General features: G+C 37.4%; 1 long non-coding RNA gene across 2 annotated transcripts in view; it reads right to left on the reverse strand.

Annotated features, from left to right (window-relative positions):
- Positions 1–18,714, reverse strand: part of LOC123334712 — a 182,433-nt gene that overhangs the window by 25,987 nt on the left and 137,732 nt on the right. The window contains exons 2-3 of one of the 2 annotated variants that reach the window (XR_006552767.2): positions 17,469–17,606; positions 10,751–10,966 (exon numbers count right to left, since the gene is read on the reverse strand). This is a non-coding gene — a long non-coding RNA (uncharacterized LOC123334712). Of the gene's footprint in view, positions 1–10,750; positions 10,967–17,468; positions 17,607–18,714 lie in introns of those variants that run through there. The other variant, XR_006552768.1, reaches the window with a different exon arrangement.

An 18,714-nucleotide genomic window follows, 5' to 3' on the forward strand; every position in this document is an offset into this window, starting at 1 on the left:
TTCATCTGGGAATTGAGATAAATATCGATATTATGCATGGTACTATATTTTTAAATGTTAATTATCATCTGCTGTTGTCATGGGTTGGGAAATTTTTTCCCCCATTTCTTAATTACATGATGCCCTACCAGTGCTTGCTTGGTGAACAAAAGATGACCGAAGTAAGACAAAGAAGAAATTTTTGGTTAACCTGAATGAAATACAAAGCACTTTCACATTTTATACATTTCCAAAGTAAAACAACAACAACAATTATAACACCAAAGTGCTTGTGTATGCTTATTTGTGTGTGGGGTGTGGGGTGATGTTAGGGTGTATGTGGGTGTGGGTGTGAGTGTGTGTGTGCCAAAGAGACAGGGGAAAAGAAAAGAAAACACAAAAATGGATAGAATAAGAAAAAAATACAAATGATTCACTGTCTCAAAACTCTCTAAACTAAGATTCAAGATGTAATGTATCAGTGAATGCCCTCCCTAGGTCTCAAAAACTAAAACATAAAATATACTTGGGCAAATGATCAAAATAATTTCCATATTTATTCTGCTTTTAGAGCAGTTATTCTCAACCTCAGGCTGCACATTAGAATCATCCAGAAAGCTTTTAAAAAAAATTTCTGAGCCTCACATCAGATCAATTAAAATCAGATACTGGGCAGGACTGGACATTCCTACTGTTTTAAAAGCTCCCTTAGGGATACTAATGTGCAGCCAGGGTTAAGAGCATTGATTTATAGTAAACCCTATTATACAGTGTGGTAAGAAATCTGCATTTAAATTTTAAGTGAGAACACCAATTTTTAAGAGTTTGAAGTCACCTTACCAAGTTGATGATACATTCTGTCCATTCTTCAATTATGACTCAAACCAGAAATCAAAAGTACCTAAGCCCATGCTGAGCTGGTGGGACTATGAGTCAGTGATCATACAGCAGCCTTGAAAAGAGTGCCTTTCTTGATGCATGCTGGCCCTGTTTCCACGGTGGCCATCTCTCCAGGTAAACTCCAGAGAACAAAACCACCCTGCCTGACATGGGTTTTCAAGCCTTTTTTTTTTTTTTCCCCCTGTTTGAAACAGTTAAATCGAGGTAAAAATGTAATATTCATAGGATACATTGAAGCTCCCTAGCCTGGAAATTTTTATTTCTTTGCCAAAGGAAGGTAGAACAGTTTTCAGGCAAAAAATATTAAAATAAAAATTGCCTACATTAAAAAAATTCTCTTTTATTGGTTTCTTACCAAAGTGAAATGTGACCTGCTGCTTGGAGGTCGCTCCCAGGATTAATAATCTCCAGGTGTATTCACAACTATTAACTGCCTCTGAAGGGAGCAAAAGGAGGCTTCCAGAATCCTGCTATTTGTAGGAGAGATACTGAGCTCAGTGTTTGCTGCTTCACTGAGTTCCTGTGGCCAAGGTATTCATGTTGTGCTTAAACTAGGAAGCTTGAAAGGAATAACTTGGGCAGAGAACTTTGTTGTGCTAGCATGGATGCACTGAAGGCCTTGTAAAGAAGCTTGTTTGAATTACATATATGTTAAACAGTTTCAGAACCGTTTCCACTTTAGGGTTTTGCACAATAAACCCCAAATTGCACTTCTGACTACTGAGCTGAGTCTTTTTTACTTGCTTTTTCCCCCAAAATAATAAATCCCCTTAATGATGACTGCATAGCACTGTCGCACACTGACACAGTCTATTTCTTCAACCTCTATGTCATTAAAAGATGCAACTTATTTATGATGATTAATAATAATGAAATATGTATGAAGAAATAAATTATACAAATGCTGAACTGTACATAATAGGGAGAGAGAGAAATGGCCAGGCCCTAGCTACCTGCCCCCCAGTACAGACACTGGACAGCAGAACAGTTCTCTCCAGCTAATTTTCCTCTGGGATGGTAACTTAGGAAGCAGGTTATGAGAAAGTTTGAAAGGTGTTTTGACAGGTTCAAACTCTTTTTTTAATCATGGAGTTGTAAAACCCAATTTCTCCCCCGACCCAGCTTTTACTGTTGCTCTCACATCACATTATTGAAGGCAGCCTAGAACGCCTGAGTCAATGCCAACTGACGGCAAGTGTCAAATCTTTTGTCTCAGCTGACACAGAAATGCCACGTACCCTCCCAGTGCTCTTCCTGAATATCCATAACTTAGCACTCAGGATGTGGGTGCTAAGCGGGGTAAGGGAAGGAGTGCATCTCACAGAATCACCAGTGTGAGTGGATGTGCAACAAGACAGGAGCTGCCATTAGGTGACTGGTTCAGAGATGGCTTATCGCCCTAGCGCACTCGTGAATTCATAATCACTCCTGGTGCAACTGCTTCCTCTAGTTGGCATGTTTATTCTGAGTCAAAGATATTAAGACAGGCAAGCCCAAGTCTCATGATTTTCACGTTTTTATAAATAAGTGGATGCAATTTTTAAAAACACAAATCACTGCTTCTACAAAATTAAAGCAATCTAACACAGAGTTGGACACAACTGAAGCGACTTAGCAGCAGCAGCAGCAACACTTCTGCTAAAGCTGAAATTCCAGACTCGTGGCTGAAGTTCACAGGCACAAGCAGCAGCCTTTCCACCCCATAGAGGATCCAGCTACATTGTTTTCAGAAGACCTGGTTTAAACTGGCTCGTGAAATCCCCCATTTTGGAAAAGCTAGTTGAGTCTTGGAATATCAGGAACAAAAATAAAACTACTGCTTTGCTTTCCAACAGAATAAAATTCGCAACCCATGAGACCCTTGAGGAATACTGAAGACCATTTCTAACCACATCAGTGAGTGATCATGCCCTACAGGCTTATTGCTGTTATTAGCTATTTCCAAAACCTTTTGTCAAATTAATCATTTCACAGACGTCTCACACACACACAACAGATGTTCTTACAGATAAATTATGTGACAGAGAGAGAAACATGACACTTTTAGGAGATAAATATTAAACTAAGTCAAAACAAAATATGGGGCTGACAATCCCTGTAGTAATTTTTATTGTCACATGGAAGGGCCTGATTACTTTGGATTCACTTTTGTCAGATGGAGTTCATAGAAAATTTAGATTATTAACTGTAGACAAAGTCAATTTATAACTGTATGTTTATTTGTGATTTTTATTGATTATGATGTGTCGCTCCATTAGAATGCAAACTCTGTGACAGCAGTCATGAACCTGGCTTTACTCAGTACTTTGGGAGTTTCACTTTGTTTTCTTTGGGGGGTTACCCAGTACTTTGCACTAAGAAAACTGAACTTAGTTAAAAAAAGAATCTCACCATAAAGGGAGAAGATTTGAATCCTCTGTTTTACATTATAGATGGTTTGTTTGAGAATTAGATCTGCCATTACGTGCTTCAAATGCTTAACTCTTTCAATTCAAAATGAAACTTGAACATGCTATGAAAATGTCCCACAATAGAATCAGTAAGTATCTTGCATTCATCAGAAGGCAGTAATATATGTTTTTATGATTGGAGGCCTCCCTGTCTAATTCACAGCCTTCAAAGCTCTAGTAAGAAAACTGAATGACCCACTAGTTTATAATTCATCTCAGTTTAAACTTCTGAATAATTTCTTTTAGTTTATCATAGTCATTTCATTACATGATTAAACTTTAGCTCATGTAAAATCTAAATCATAGGAAATAAATTTGAGTAACAGATACCTTAAAATAAGAAGAGTCACTATTTGATAGTGGTTATGAAATTTATACTTGCAAAGTTTCATTGTGGATAACTAACAAAAACATAGATTCCTAGGTTCCATTCCCAGAATTATTAAGTCTGGCTTGGGACTAGGAATCTGCATTTTAAACTAATACTATACCTTGAGCTCTAGGTGTGAGAAAAATATTTTGGAAAATACTGCCCTTGTATCTTAGGTTTGAATTTAGCTTTTATTTCGGGGGGGAAGGGAGAGTAAAAGTTTTTCATTTGTAAAACTTGACTATAAAATTGTTTTCTATTCTGTGATGGAGACCATCCTCTCCATCAGTTAATGAATTTCTCTGCATAAATAGTGATCAGTCTTGTGAGGTGACTTTCTGCAAATTGTTTTCTCCTTTGAAAATGGTTGGTTTATTTCACTTCATGTAGCTCCAAGAAGAATGCTTGCTTGCTTGCATATGTGTGCAGTCATGTCTAACTCTCTGCAACCCCATGGACTGTAGCCCACGACATTCCTGTGCCCATGGAATTTTCCAGACAAAAATACTGAAGTGTGTTGCCATATCTGTCTCTGGGGTGTATTCCCAACTGAGGGATGAAACCCACATCTGCATCTCCTGCAGTGGCAGGTGGATTCTTTACCACTGAACCACCTGGGAAGCCCTCTAAGAGTGGGAGTATGCATTATGGACAAGTAAGACTTGCTGAAGTATTGGAGGTAAGTAAACTGACCTTCTAATAGCAGCAAATCAGATCTGAGGGGAAAGACAGAGAGCGCTCTACCGGGAGAATATGCCCTAAAGACTCTGAGAGGGTTCTGTTTCCATCTTAAGATTTGTACAACTTATCTGTTGTCTCTCTACATAAAGTCCACTCCCTTTTCCAAGAAAATCACCATACTACCCATCATTCTACTGCTTTTTTTTCTTCAAAGCACTAAATATCATTTGAAATGTTCACAGTAATTTGTTTGTTAACATAGTTTTTTGTTTTCTTCTCCAAATAAAATGCAAATGCTGTCAAACCAGGACACTTAACTGTCAGTTAGGTTCAGTTCAGTTGCTCAGATGTGTAGGATTCTTCGCGATCCCATGGACTGCAGCACACCAGGCTTCCCTGTTAATCACCAACTCCCGGAGTTTACTCAAACTCATGTCCATTGAGTCGCTGATGCCATCCAACTATCTCATCTTTTGTCATTCCCTTCTCCTCCTGCTCTCAATCTTTCCTGGCATCAGGGTCTTTTCAAAAATCAGTTCTTCACATCAGGTGACCAAAGTATTGAAGTTTGAGCTTGAGCATCAGTCCTTTAAATGAACACCCAGGACTGATCTCCTTGCAGTCCAAGAGACTCTCAAGAGTCTTCTCCAACACCACAGTTCAAAGGCATCAATTCTTTGGTGCTCATCTTTCTTTATAGTTCAACTCTCACATCTATACATGACTACCGGGAAAGCCATAGCTTTGACTAGATAGACCTTTATTGGCAAGTAATGTCTCTGCTTTTTAATATGCTGTCTAGGTTTGTCATAAATTTTCTTCCAAGGAGTAAGTGTCTTTTAATTTCATGGCTGCAATCACTATCTGCAGTGATTTTGGAGCCCAAAAAATAAAGTCTGACACTGTTTCCACTGTTTCCCCATCTATTTCCCATGAAGTGATGGGACCAGATGCCATGATCTTCATTTTCTGAATGTTGAGTTTTAAGCCAACTTTTTCACTGTCTTTTACAGTCAAATACAAAAGAAGAGCAGATGGACACAGAGCAATAACAATAATCACAAATCCTAAAAATAAAATTCCAATAATTGAAATAATAGCATTTTTAAACTTCCTTAAAAGTCATGATAAACTTTAGATGTGACCTTGGTAAAGAAAGAATCATGAATTAGAAAGCAGCAGTACTGGGGTATTTTATTTGTAGGATATGTAATTGCTTTTATTGTTCTTATTATTGTTGATTTTGTTTTATTTCCATCTGTTCTTGATTCATATGTGCCTGAGAAAGACTGGCATGTTTACTGATTTCATGGTATTTACATGTTAATTGAGGAACTAACAAAAAGATCAGGTTAAGATATGTACGAACAAAACTAGTGAAGTTAATGGAATTCCAGTTGAGCTATTTCAAATCCTAAAAGATGATGCTGTGAAAGTGCTACACTCAATATGTCAGCAAATTTGGAAAGCTCAGCAGTGGCCACAGGACTAGAAAAGGTCAGTTTTCATTCCAATCCCAAAGAAAGGCAATGCCAAAGAATGCTCCAACTACTGCATAATTGCACTCATCTTACACGCTAGTAAAGTAATGTTCAACATTCTCCAAGCCAGGCTTCAGCAATATGTGAACCATGAACTTCCAAATGTTCAAGCTTTTTTCAGAAAAGGCAGAGGAACCAGAGATCAAGTTGCCAGCATCTGCTGGATCATCAAAAAGCAAGAGAGTTCCAGAAAAACATCTCATCTGCTGGATCATCTAAAAAGCAAGAGAGTTCCAGAAAAACATCTATTTCTGCTTTATTGACTATGCCAAAGCCTTTGACTGTATGGATCACAATAAACTGTGGAAAATTCTGAAAGAGATGGGCATACCAGACCACCTGACCTGCCTCTTGAGAAACCTGTATGCAGGTCAGGAAGCAACAGTTAGAACTGGACATGGAACAACAGACTGGTTCCAAATAGGAAAGGAGTACGTCAAGGCTGTATATTGTCACCCTGCTTATTTAACTTCTATGCAGAGTACATCATGAGAAACACTGGGCTGGAAGAAGCACAAGCTGGAATCAAGACTGCCAGGAGAAATATCAATAACCTCAGATACGCAGATGACACCACCCTTATGGCAGAAAGTGAAGAAGAACTAAAGAGCCTCTTGATGAAAGTGAAAGAGCAGAGTGCAAAAGTTGGCTTAAAGCTCAACATTCAGAAAACTAAGACATTTCTCCAAAAAAGATATACAGATGGCCAACAGACACATGAAGAGATGCTCTACATTACTAGTAGAGAAAAACAAAGGAAAACCACAATGTGATATCACCTCACACCAAGCAGAATGGCCATAATCAAAAAATCTACAAATAATAAATTCAGAGGCTTCCCTGGTGGCTCAGTGGTAAAGAATCTGCCTGCCAATGCAAGAGAAATGGGTTTGATCCCTGGTCTGGGAAAACCCCACATGCTGGGGGCAACTAAGTCCACGTGCCGCAACTACAGAGCCTGTGCTCTAGAGCCCTGGAGCAGCAACCGCTGAGTCCACGTGCTGCAACTACTGAAGTCCATACACATATAAATGATCATTTTTGCAAAAAAATTAAAATCAAATCTCATAATTTTTTTAACTTACTCTTTTCCTAGTAATTCAACATTACTAGCAAATGAAATTGATTTTATAATAGCCCTTATAATTATTAATGACCTTTAGGCCTGACATGTGTAACAGATACATTCTCTGAGAAACTATGTTAACAAAAGGATCATGGATAGTATTCTATCCATGAGATTTTATTTTTAGCACCCAAATTAGATACTCACAGATTATTGATTGTGCATGGAAGTAAGCTGGTCATCATATTTTAAGACTATGTATCCTGATTTGGGTGAAAAACTCTAACTATATATGTTATATATGACTATGGTAACTATATATATACATATATAGTTTTCAAAAGATAATAAAGTATTATTTCACTTCAGTTCAGTTCAGTCACTCAGTCATGTCCAATTCTTTGCAACCCCATGAATCTCAGCACGCCAGGCATCCCTGTCCATCACCAACTCCCAGAGTTCACTCAAACTCATGTCCATTGAGTCGGTGATGCCTTCCAGTCATCTCATCCTCTGTCGTCCCCTTCTCCTCTTGCCCCCAATCCCTCCCAGCATCAGAGTCTTTTCCAATGAGTCAACTCTGCGCATGAGGTGGCCAAAGTATTGGAGTTTCAGCTTTAGCTGAATGAACAGTGAACACCCAGGACTGGTCTCCTTTAAGATGGACTGGTTGGATCTCCTTGTGGTCCAAGGGACTCTCAAGAGTCTTCTCCAACACCACAGTTCAAAAGCATCAATTCTTCGGTGCTCAGCTTTCTTCATAGTCCAACTCTCACATCCATACATGACCACTGGAAAAAACCATAGCCTTCACTAGATGGACCTTTGTTGGCAAAGTAATGTCTCTAATTTTAATATTCTACCTAGGTTGGTCATAACTTTCCTTCCAAGGAGTAAGCGTCTTTTAATTTCATGGCTGCAATCACTATCTACAGTGATTTTGGAGCCCCCCCAAAATAAAGTCTGACACTTTCCTCATCTATTTCCCATGAAGTGATTATTTACACTTGTACAAAACACATAGGAATACTAGTTTTTAATATCCTTTTTCAGACATAGTTTTACCCTCCTTGTTTAGGTGTGCCAATTAACATTTCTGGAAGAACTGAGATGTGCAGGAAAAATTCTGCTAGCCTTGGAATTAAGCTAAAAAAATTAGAAATTCCACAATCACATAGAATATAGTGAATGATCCCCTGACAAAGCAAACTTTAGCTTTTCTAACCCTTAGCTATGTAGTTTACTTCAGCTATAATCAATAATGTTAAATGTGATCATGTTGTTGGGTTCTAGGTCCCAATTTTTATAATATTAATTCTAACTCTTATACATTTGAATATCAAAGCGGCCTAGCCAATATGCACCAGTGAGAAAAATGTGCTTTTATATAACTTTTCTCCCAAATATTTTGTTTTAATGGCTAAGTTATCAGTCAGGTGAGAGGCTTTCATCATGCAATCAGCAAAAGTGACTATTAATTATTTCACAAAACTTCAGCATCAAATTTTTAGCATGAAAAATATAAACACTATCTAAGCATGTGAATGGCACCCACTCCAGTACTGTTGCCTGGAAAGTCCCATGAATGGAGGAGCCTGGTAGGCTGCAGTCCATGGGGTCGCTAAGAGTCAGACACGACTGAGCGACTTCACTTTCACTTTCCCCTTTCATGCATTGGAGAAGGAAATGGCAACACACTCCAGTGTTCTTGCCTGGAGAATCCCATGGACGCAGAAGCCTGGTAGGGTGCAGTCCATGGAATCGCACAGAGTCAGACACGACTGAAGAGACTTAGCAGCAGCAGCAGCAAGCATGTGAAAATATGTTTGAATATTAAAGTTCACATAAACTGCTAACATTATAATACCAATTGTGGCTAGAGATGGAACCACTGACATCATTTTCCCTCCAATAACTCTGAGTTCTTCAGTACATCCTAACATTCTGTCCCTCAAATCTGATTTTAAAGGCATATGGTATGGACCTTCTTCATTTTACATCATATATGTAATATGAAAATTAAGTCTGGAAATTATAATTTCCCATTGACTTACATTATAACTTTATACATGACTGAACTCTAATTAGCAGTGACATCTAACATGTAAGGTTTAGATCTCTTGGCCCACTAAATTTTGTTAAGAAGAGTGATCTACAACTAATGCTGACATGTACTAGGAGGGCAACTATTTAAAGAAACTCTTTTTAAAACTAAAAAATCACTTGGAACACAAGTTGTCATCCTTTTGTTCATCCCTTTGGCAAATCTGAACTCTGATATATCTGGTTTTATTACCAAAAGGGGCAACTGTAGTTAGTTTTATATAAATACAAAAAAAAATGCTTAATTTTCTTTAATAACTGCTGTAACTGAACTAAACTAAATTTCTACTATGGAAATGTTTAATGTTAGTTAAAAGTAATAAAGGACTGTTCTACATGAAAAGCATAACAATGAATCTTTCCTTTAACAAAAGTTAAATTAATAACCATAATTAATACATATCACAATTTATCTGCTTTATTATTAAAAATAGACACCCGTAGACTCTTACTGCTTTTGGTGAGATAAACTAAGGAGTTCCCCAGATGATTAGTTTGCCTAATGTGCTTTTACATGATAAAACAAACAAAAAAATTGAAAAACTTCACAGTAGAAAGCACTTTTAAAATATGTATTACTAGTATTCTCAAAATATTCTGAAAGTCACTATGGGAGCATTTCCTTCAAGTTGTGCATAAATCACTTTGCATGTTCACCAAATATCAGAGGAAGAGATGTCAGCAAATAGCTTCCTAAGCACAAGATATTCTTGTAGTTAAATATTTCATTTCTGCATGGGTGGCCATGAACATCTATGAATTTACTGGGCATTTGTAGTCTATGTGGCACAATAATAGGTATGTAAAATTGTATATTATCTCATTCAGATAAAAGATATGAGACCAATATGAGAACTATCAACAAGTTTAAAACATTTTATGCTCAGTTTTATTACATTCAGGACTATAGAGTAAATGTCTCTAATATAAATTTTCTTTCTTCTTGTGAATTCAAAGGCAGGGCTGTGGTTCATTACAAACATCAATAAACATCAACATACTAACTTTTTTTTTTAATCAGATTTTATCCTTCAGGACTTTGGTCCATATTTGAAACTTTCTTCTCTTTCTCCATGGTTTATTATTTTTTCAATTATTTAACAATATTTATATTGTGTTAATTTTGTACTAAATACTTTATGTGTGCTAACTCATTTGATCTTCATAGCAATTCTGCAAGGTAAGTGCTCTCATTCTCAATTTATAGTGGGTGACACTGGGGCACAGAGTGGGTGGGTGACTTGCCCAAGGTTACACAGCTAATAAAAGGCATACCCGAGATGTGATGTCAGCAGTCAGACTCCAGAGCCTGTGCCGTAACCATTTATCCTATGCTCTGCCTCCAATAATGACCTCAATGGGTGTTCTTTGGAAGGAATGATGCTAAAGCTGAAACTCCAATACTTTGGCCACCTCATGCGAAGAGTTGATTCATTGGAAAAGACCCTGATGCTGGGAGGGATTGGGGGCAGGAGGAGAAGGGGACGACAGAGGATGAGATGGCTGGATGGCATCACCGACTCGATGGACATGAGTTTGGGTGAACTCTGGGAGTTGGTGATGGACAGGGAGGCCTGGCGTGCTGCGATTCATGGGGTCGCAGAGAGTTGGACACGATCGAATGACTGAACTGAACTGAAGTGAAGTTGCATACCCGAGCACTGATCATTTTATTTTGTATTTGTTGTTAACCTTTGCCAGTAATTGCATCCCAGTATCTATTAAATCTCAAGACTCACAAAAGAACAGGTTGTCTGTGAAGTTATCAAAAGCTGAATTCTCTGGACATCGCTGGTAGTCCAATGGTTAAGACTCTGCGTTTCCACTGCAGGGGCTGTAGGTTTGATCCCTGTTCAGGAAACTAAGATCCTGCATGCTGCATGGTGCAGACAAAAGAAGAAAATAACAACAACTGAATTTGCAATTTCAAGAGCAAGCATCCCACTCCTGGGCAGCCAGAGAGCCTGCCTGGCAGGAATACACCTTCCTACAAAGAAAGCATCAAGCCAGAAACCATAAGCTACTGTAGCACAAACTGCTTCCCAGGTGGCACAGTAGTAAAGAACCCACCTGCCAAAGCAGGAGACACAAAAGATACTGGTTAGATCCCTGTGTCATAAAGACCTCCTGGAGTAGAAAATTGCAACTCACTCCAGTATCTTGCCTGAAGAACCCATGGGCAGAGGAGCCTGGCAGGCTACGGTCCATGGGGTCACATAGCACAAACTAAAAGCAAAGCTCTATTACCTTTATATATATATATATATATATATATATAAAGAATGGTAATTTCCTCTAGGAGAGAATCAAGGCTTAAAATGTTATACTTTATTTTTACTCAAACCTTTTTTTTTTTAATCTTTATTATCATGTAAGTACAAGCAGAGAGCAGTATTTTCATTTTATAGAAGGAAAAATTGAGATAAGGTGAGATTATATTATCATTAGAAGTTAAAAGTAGATGTTACATGGTGTGTTTTCTGGGTACCAGGAATACTCCCCCAAGCCCTAAAAGCTCTTCTGATATTTATAATTTGTGTTTGTTTAACTAAAACTCCATGCTTATGACTAGGGTTTGAGCAGTACTTGAAAGGAGATGTTATGTGGTAATACTAAACATTATTAATAATTTACACTTGTGTAAGTTCTTCTGAAAATTGATTTTTGAAGGGAGAGAAATGAGTAAGTGTGGGGGGGGGAGGTATTAGGAACCCAAAGGAAAGCTTGCTCAGAAGACAAAGAGAGGTAAATGGAGAAAGTACACAGAAGGCAGCATTTAAGGACCCAAAGAGAAATGGCCTCTCTTTTGTTCCATGTAGAAGAGGGTTACAGTGAAAGCAAGCCTATCAAATTACTCTTTACTAATTGACAAAAGAATGGTCACAGTGATTTAACTATATAAACCAACTTATATAGTATTAGGATATTAAGTGTAAAATTGCAAGATCAGTTATTCAAAACTATAAATAAGCTTAAGTAGTTGAACTCAGGTACAAATCAAACCTCAGGCCAGTTGCTTCTAAAATTAATTGAAAAACAAAGCAAGGCAGGTACTGTTGAAACAAAAAGTGGGCCTCAAAGTATTTCCTTTGCTAAAATTTAAAGTACTACCTAGAACGGTGCCAGGAGTCCTGGTAAGACTTTGCTTAGAGAATCTATATACAGGGAAAAACTGTTACCCCGATTTTTCTTTTGCCTAATTCTTCCAGCCAAATAATGAAATGATACAAAAAGTGTGGTATGGACTTAATACAAGGAACCCTGGATTGGAATTCATTCTGCATGAGTAGAGAGTGACTCTTGTGATGTAGCAGTCTCCTGGAAATGCTAGCAGTCCAGGAAAATCAGCAAATATGGTAATTTTGTGGCTTCCATATAGCAGTTTTAGTAGAGGGTAAAGTTTTACATGTATCTACTAAAGGAAATATCAAAGGTGGAATACTTGTCTGTTTCACATATTATCATATTTGGCAGTTAAGAACTGTGAAGAGTCTGAAATTTACCCAACTTGCAGGCTAACAGGTTACCTTGCCACAGGTTCATAGATGCTGGTAGAAGAAAGGAGAATCCTGGTCAGAGGCAAAGAACCATATATTACTGATGGCAATATCAGCAGCCAGTGTTTATCAGTATTTGTGCCATTTCCCCAAGTTCCAATTCCAGAGAGCTAGAAAAGTAGGTCAGGTGGTGCCAAACAAGTGAGGGGCCCCAAGTTTAGGGCATCCACATATTTTATAAAGGGCAGTAAGCATCCCTGACTTTTGCCACAGAGGGTAATACCAGCTCCATTTTCCAAGGATGTTTACTATATAAACCTCTTTGAAAAGGTGATGTGGAACAAAGGCAATCAGTGCCTCTGTCCATGAGACATGCAGAAACAAGAGATCCAAAGGGGACTGTCCCTAACAACTGCAGATAGCTTGACTTTTTTTTTTTTTAATTTAGACTTTCTAATCCATGAGACATGCAGAAACAAGAGATCCAAAGGGGACTGTCCCTAACAAACTGCAGATAGCTTGACTTTTTTTTTTTTAATTTAGACTTTCTAATCTTTCAATAATACTTGCTTATATTTTTCTTTGATCCAAAAATATGAGACAGATAAGAAAAATCCCTCAGCAATAAACTTCCAAAACTAAAAATACAGATGTACTGAACATTATGGTTCTACCTCCATTATCAAGTCTACTCCACTTTCATTGTGGAACAGAATGTTTCTGGGTAAAAGTGATGCTACCCCCAGCTCCTGATATGGTCTAAGACTGACATAAACCAATCAGCAAAATCCATTTCCCTTTCATTGTGATTGGTCTTAATAACCTACAATACATTTAAGTTAATCAGTACCTGGCATTCTCCTGGAAACAGGTATCTAGCTGAAGACAGAGGGGAATGATGACCCAATGATTTTTTTTAACCATTTGAGCAAATTTAAATTTAAGATGCAACTAAAAGCATCCTTCCCAAGTGGCACTAGTGGTAAAGAACCCACCTGCAATGCAGGAGACATAAGAGACATGGGTCTGATTCCTGAGTCAGGAATATCCCTGGGAAGAGGAAATGACAATCCACTCCAGTATTCTTGCCTGAGAATCCCATGGACAGAGGAGCCTAGTGGGCTACAGTGTCCTTGGGGCCAAAAAGAGTTGGACATGATTGAAGCGATGCTGCATGCACAAAAGCAGCCTATCAGCACAGTGCTATTCAAGAAACCATGCCTTCTGGCTATTTTACACTACTTCAATATAATACTGTGCATCCATGGCAATGGGTATTCCATTTTGGAATTTAATATATAATTTCATCTTTGTTCTTATATTCTAAAGGAATATCTTTACATAATGTCTTCTTTGTACATCTTGGAATTTCTAAGTTAAATTCTTGCTATTGAAAAGATCTTTAGACAGCTCAAAAGCAGTTTCAATGTTTTAAGAAGGATTAGACAAATCATAGATACCAGGAAAGTGTATCCAACTTAAATTCATGGGATATATGTGTCCTGATAATTGGTGGAAGGAGATGCAGTCCAGGACACCAGAGCCAAAGATTTAGTAAAAGTGGCATAAACAACATTCATTCCAGAGTGGACACTGACACATTATTCTACGAGCTGTGGAATTACTGAATTACAAGCATGTTCATTATTTGCTTACAGGTGCTTAACCAGTTGGAATAGTCACATAAAAGATTGCTTCATCTCCAGAATAACAATGTTTTCAAGAGTTTCAGAGATGAATGTGAGCAAGTGAAGATTAACATTAGGATTTATTTTCTTCAACTCCAGTCTCTAAAAAATGTTAAGAAGAGTAATAAACCCAAGAGTTTCACAAACTGACCTCTTACCCGTTGAACTCCAGTAATCAGGTTCCAATCCCAGAAACCATTAGAAAAACACAAGCCACAATATTTTAAGCTCACCCAGATCCAGTATCTTAGAATAATGACCATTTATTTAATCTTCCATTCTGAAATAACTCTGAAGTGTATGGAACTGTATCAGGCACATATTAGCTGGTTAATAACATTAGCTATCATGATTATCATCACTGGAACAGTAACATATTAGAATAGACACATGATTTTTAACTTAATAATGCTTAAAAAATAATTTTTAAGTAAAATTTAAGTCAAATGATGCTATTTTAGTTCCATATTCATCTCAAACTTTCATTACTATATATATTGTTTGTAGGTTCTTTCCTTAAATGTGCATGGAAATTTTAAGATATTTTAAAATTGCAGTCAAGTTTAAAAATATGGTATAAATGCTTAAAATATTAGTTTATGAGTTATTTGGCAAGATGAGATTTTCTTTCTTCTCCCCATTTTCTTTCTTTGACCTTCCCACATTTGATAAATCAGTAGAGGCAGACTTATACAGTAACCCAGACATTATTCTCCTGAGAGGTGGTCAAAATTAGAAAGAAAACACTAAATGGTTTATAGTCATTTCTCCTTCATCAATGGAAAGACAAACTTTATCTTGAGGGCAGAGGACTAGAGACCAAGTGAGATTTTGCAGAAAACAAGGAGGAGATAGGTCAGAAGGGAAACGGGCTTCAAGATACCGATCCAAGGTTCAAACGGTAAGAACCACAGTGTCCTGAATAGGGCAAAAGATGAAATGCTTTGTGATATTCCTTGGACTGTTCATGCAAAGAATATTTTCTTTCCACTGAACTGTACTTACACAGTAATTACTAGATATTATGTACATAACAGAGGCTTAATGACTTCAGAAATACAGTATTTCAAAAGGTGAAATTACTTTTTTTTTGGTCAGTCCTTTCTCTGATCTTAGAAATAAAAAAAAAAAAAAAGTAGCTTTCTCATCAGAAGAGTTGTGTGTTTTTCTTATTTACAGGGACATACTTTGTAAGTGTTGTCTGCTAAGTATCATTTATTAAATGTATCTAATAATTGTTTGCAAAATAACAGTAATTGTATCTTTTTTGAAAGGACAACTCACAGTTCTTCCAGAATGGAATGACTTCTTTCTGCTGTTCAACTGAGTAAACAACTAATAGATTATCCTTAGCTATTCCATATACTCCATTTATTCTACAGAAGCAAAATTGTGATGGATACAATTTACCAGAATCAAACACTGCTCTCTTCATCTTTCTTTTCTTTGTTGGCTGTAGCACTCACTATGTAATGGTTATATTGTCAAGATTCTACTAGATTGCAATTCATTTTCCCCTTGTTACCCAAGAGCCTAAAAGCAAATTCCCCACAATACATTAAGAGGCATAAAACAATTCTTGAAGAAAGAATCAGATTAGATATGAAGTAATACAGGAAAAGTTGGAGATGGGGAATTACACTTATCAAGTTGCACGTAAAGAAATGTCATTTGTGAGATCTCCAAGGAACCTGTTGCGGCTGTTTGATAAACTGTGCCTAGGATTTGTCAGGCTGCAGCATAGCTCTTGGATTCAAAGAAGTAAGTGTTCACTTATCTTGTAAAACCCGTCCCATGATGGACCAATTTGTCCGCCAGTGTTTATCCCTCCTTCAAAGTAGCTTCACTAAGTGGATTTTTCCTGAATAAAAGCTGATGTTGAGCTGCTATTTTTTTTCTCTTTCTGTGTGTTCAACCAAGTTCTTGGCTCATGAATATGCCTCCCCTTTTTCCTGGGCTTTTCCACAAATTTATGGAGGAATACGGAGGTAAGCCATAATTAAATGTGCATTGCTTGGAGAAGGGATGTCCAGGTAATTCAGATAATCTACTCATAATCCAAAACTCTCCTGTTCTACCTTTTTCTGATCTTATTCCTACAATGTATTTAAAAAGTAGTAAAGTCGGTTTCATCTCATTGTTTTAAGCCTGGCTGCCTTGTAATAAAGCCTCTAACAAGCAGTGAAATTATATAAGAGGCAAGATGCAAAAGATAGCAGGAAGAAATGCCAGCAGTGTCTAAGAAAGGAATCCTTTAAAAAAAAGTTTTCTGTAATTAATGCTTTACCTAACAAGCAAGAGGCTCATTTTCTGTTTATGTATATGTTTATTTTCTTTATAAAGTTCATGCAAGAATTTGGGGAAAGAAATATTCAAGCATTAGATTTGGGGGAAGGAACGATTCAAGTATTATTTTTCTACAAACATCTTATCTGTTTATGAACTTTTTAATAATTTTTGTTTACTTATCTGTCACCTAAAGAAATACCAACATCAAAAAAGGCCCTAATTTTAAACCTTTCCTTTTACCTTTTGACTTTCCTTTTTCTCTTTTTGACCTCATTTGACTTTAGTCTTTAAAGAAAAGGGGTGGGACAATCAACTAGTAATCTTGAATGATACCCTGCCATTTACTTGGAAATGAAAACATTTCCAAATACTTTTCACTCTAATAATGGAATCAGACAATTACAGTTTTAAGAGTTCTATAACTCTCATCGCTTTAGTGGTTTTCCAAATATTTTCATTATGTGATAGAAAATGGCTTTATGCTCAGTATACCAGATACATCTAACCATGAAGTTACTTACAGGGTAACTGAAAGGTGTTGGTCTGTGCTTTTATTGCTCTATTTATAGAATGAAAGCTAAACCTAACATTACCTTATAACTCATGAATAAATTACATAGTCAGGTCTCATATATACTTTTAAAATCTGAGTTCTTAGAGAGAAACAAAGCTATCCAAAATTTTAGTGATTTAGTTTCACAATGATCTCACTTTAAAAAAAGAAAATGTTTTTATCCAGTGACACTGCCCACCGCCCGACCCCCGCCCCACCGCCCCACCATCCAACAATGGACAGTTTTCTCTCCCACATAAAATCTGAGTCACAATCTTATAATTTAGAAAAGTATGAGCAAAGGGTCCTCAGCTCTGCACCCTTTCAAAATTAGTATGCGATTTTGCCCACCTTCATACTGAAATTGTCCAGAGAGTGGTCCATGGTCAGAGGCAGATGGTGGATACCAGAAATCTTCTCTATTCAAAAAACTCTCCTCCTCAGAGTCTATCAAACACAGACACGCTTAGGTTCAGCTCATCACTCCTCCTGTGAATTAAAAAGAAGACAAAGTAATGGTAGTGTAAAAGTCTGAAAAAAAGTCAAACAAGAATTATTTGAATTGAATTATATTGCTTCTAGTTGACATGAGTAATAAAGAATGAAAAAAGGAGACAGAATGAGTTCGGGTTTTTGCTCAGCTACATAAAATTTCTGTAATCTAGACAAATTACTCTCTTTATATATACACTAAACATATCCTACCTTGCCAAATTGTTCCAACAATGACACAAGATCACATGTGCAAATATCTTAGCAGACAGTCATGTCTATTTTTTTGGGGACATGGAAAAACAGACCGGTTCCAAATAGGAAAAGGAATACATCAAGGCTGTATATTGTCACCCTGCTTATTTAACTTATATGCAGAGTACATCATGAGAAATGGTGGGCTGGAGGAAGCACAAGCTGGAATCAAGATTGCTGGGAGAAATATCAAAAACCTCAGATATGCAGATGATACCACCCTTATGGCAGAAAATGAAGAGGAACTAAAAAGCCTCTTGATGAAGGTGAAAGAGGAGAGTGAAAAAGTTGGCTTAAAACTCAACATTCAGAAAACGAAGATCATGGCATCCAGTCCCATCACTTCATGGGAAATAGATGGGGTAACAGTGGAAACAGTGGCAGACTTTATTTTCTTGGGCTCCAAAATCACTGCAGATGGTGACTGCAGCCATGAAATTAAAAGACGCTTACTTCTTGGAAGAAAAGTTATGACCAACCTAGATAGCATATTCAAAAGCAGAGACATTACTTTGCCAACAAAGGTCTGTCTAGTCAAGGCTATGGTTTTTCCAGTGGTCATGTATGGATGTGAGAGTTGGACTGTGAAGAAAGCTAAGTGCCGAAGAATTGATGCTTTTGAACTGCGGTGTTGGAGAAGACTCCCTTGGACTGCAAGGAGATCCAACCAGTCCATTCTGAAGGAGATCAGCCCTGTGATTTCTTTGGAGGGAATGATGCTAAAGCTGAAACTCCAGTACTTTGGCCACCTCATGCGAAGAGTTGACTCATTGGAAAAGACCCTGATGCTGGGAGGGATTGGGGGCAGGAGGAGAAGGGGACGACAGAGGATGAGATGGCTGGATGGCAT

This window comes from Bubalus bubalis, chromosome 8 (genome assembly GCF_019923935.1).
Source record: "Bubalus bubalis isolate 160015118507 breed Murrah chromosome 8, NDDB_SH_1, whole genome shotgun sequence".
In the NCBI taxonomy this organism is placed as follows: Eukaryota; Metazoa; Chordata; class Mammalia; order Artiodactyla; family Bovidae; genus Bubalus; species Bubalus bubalis.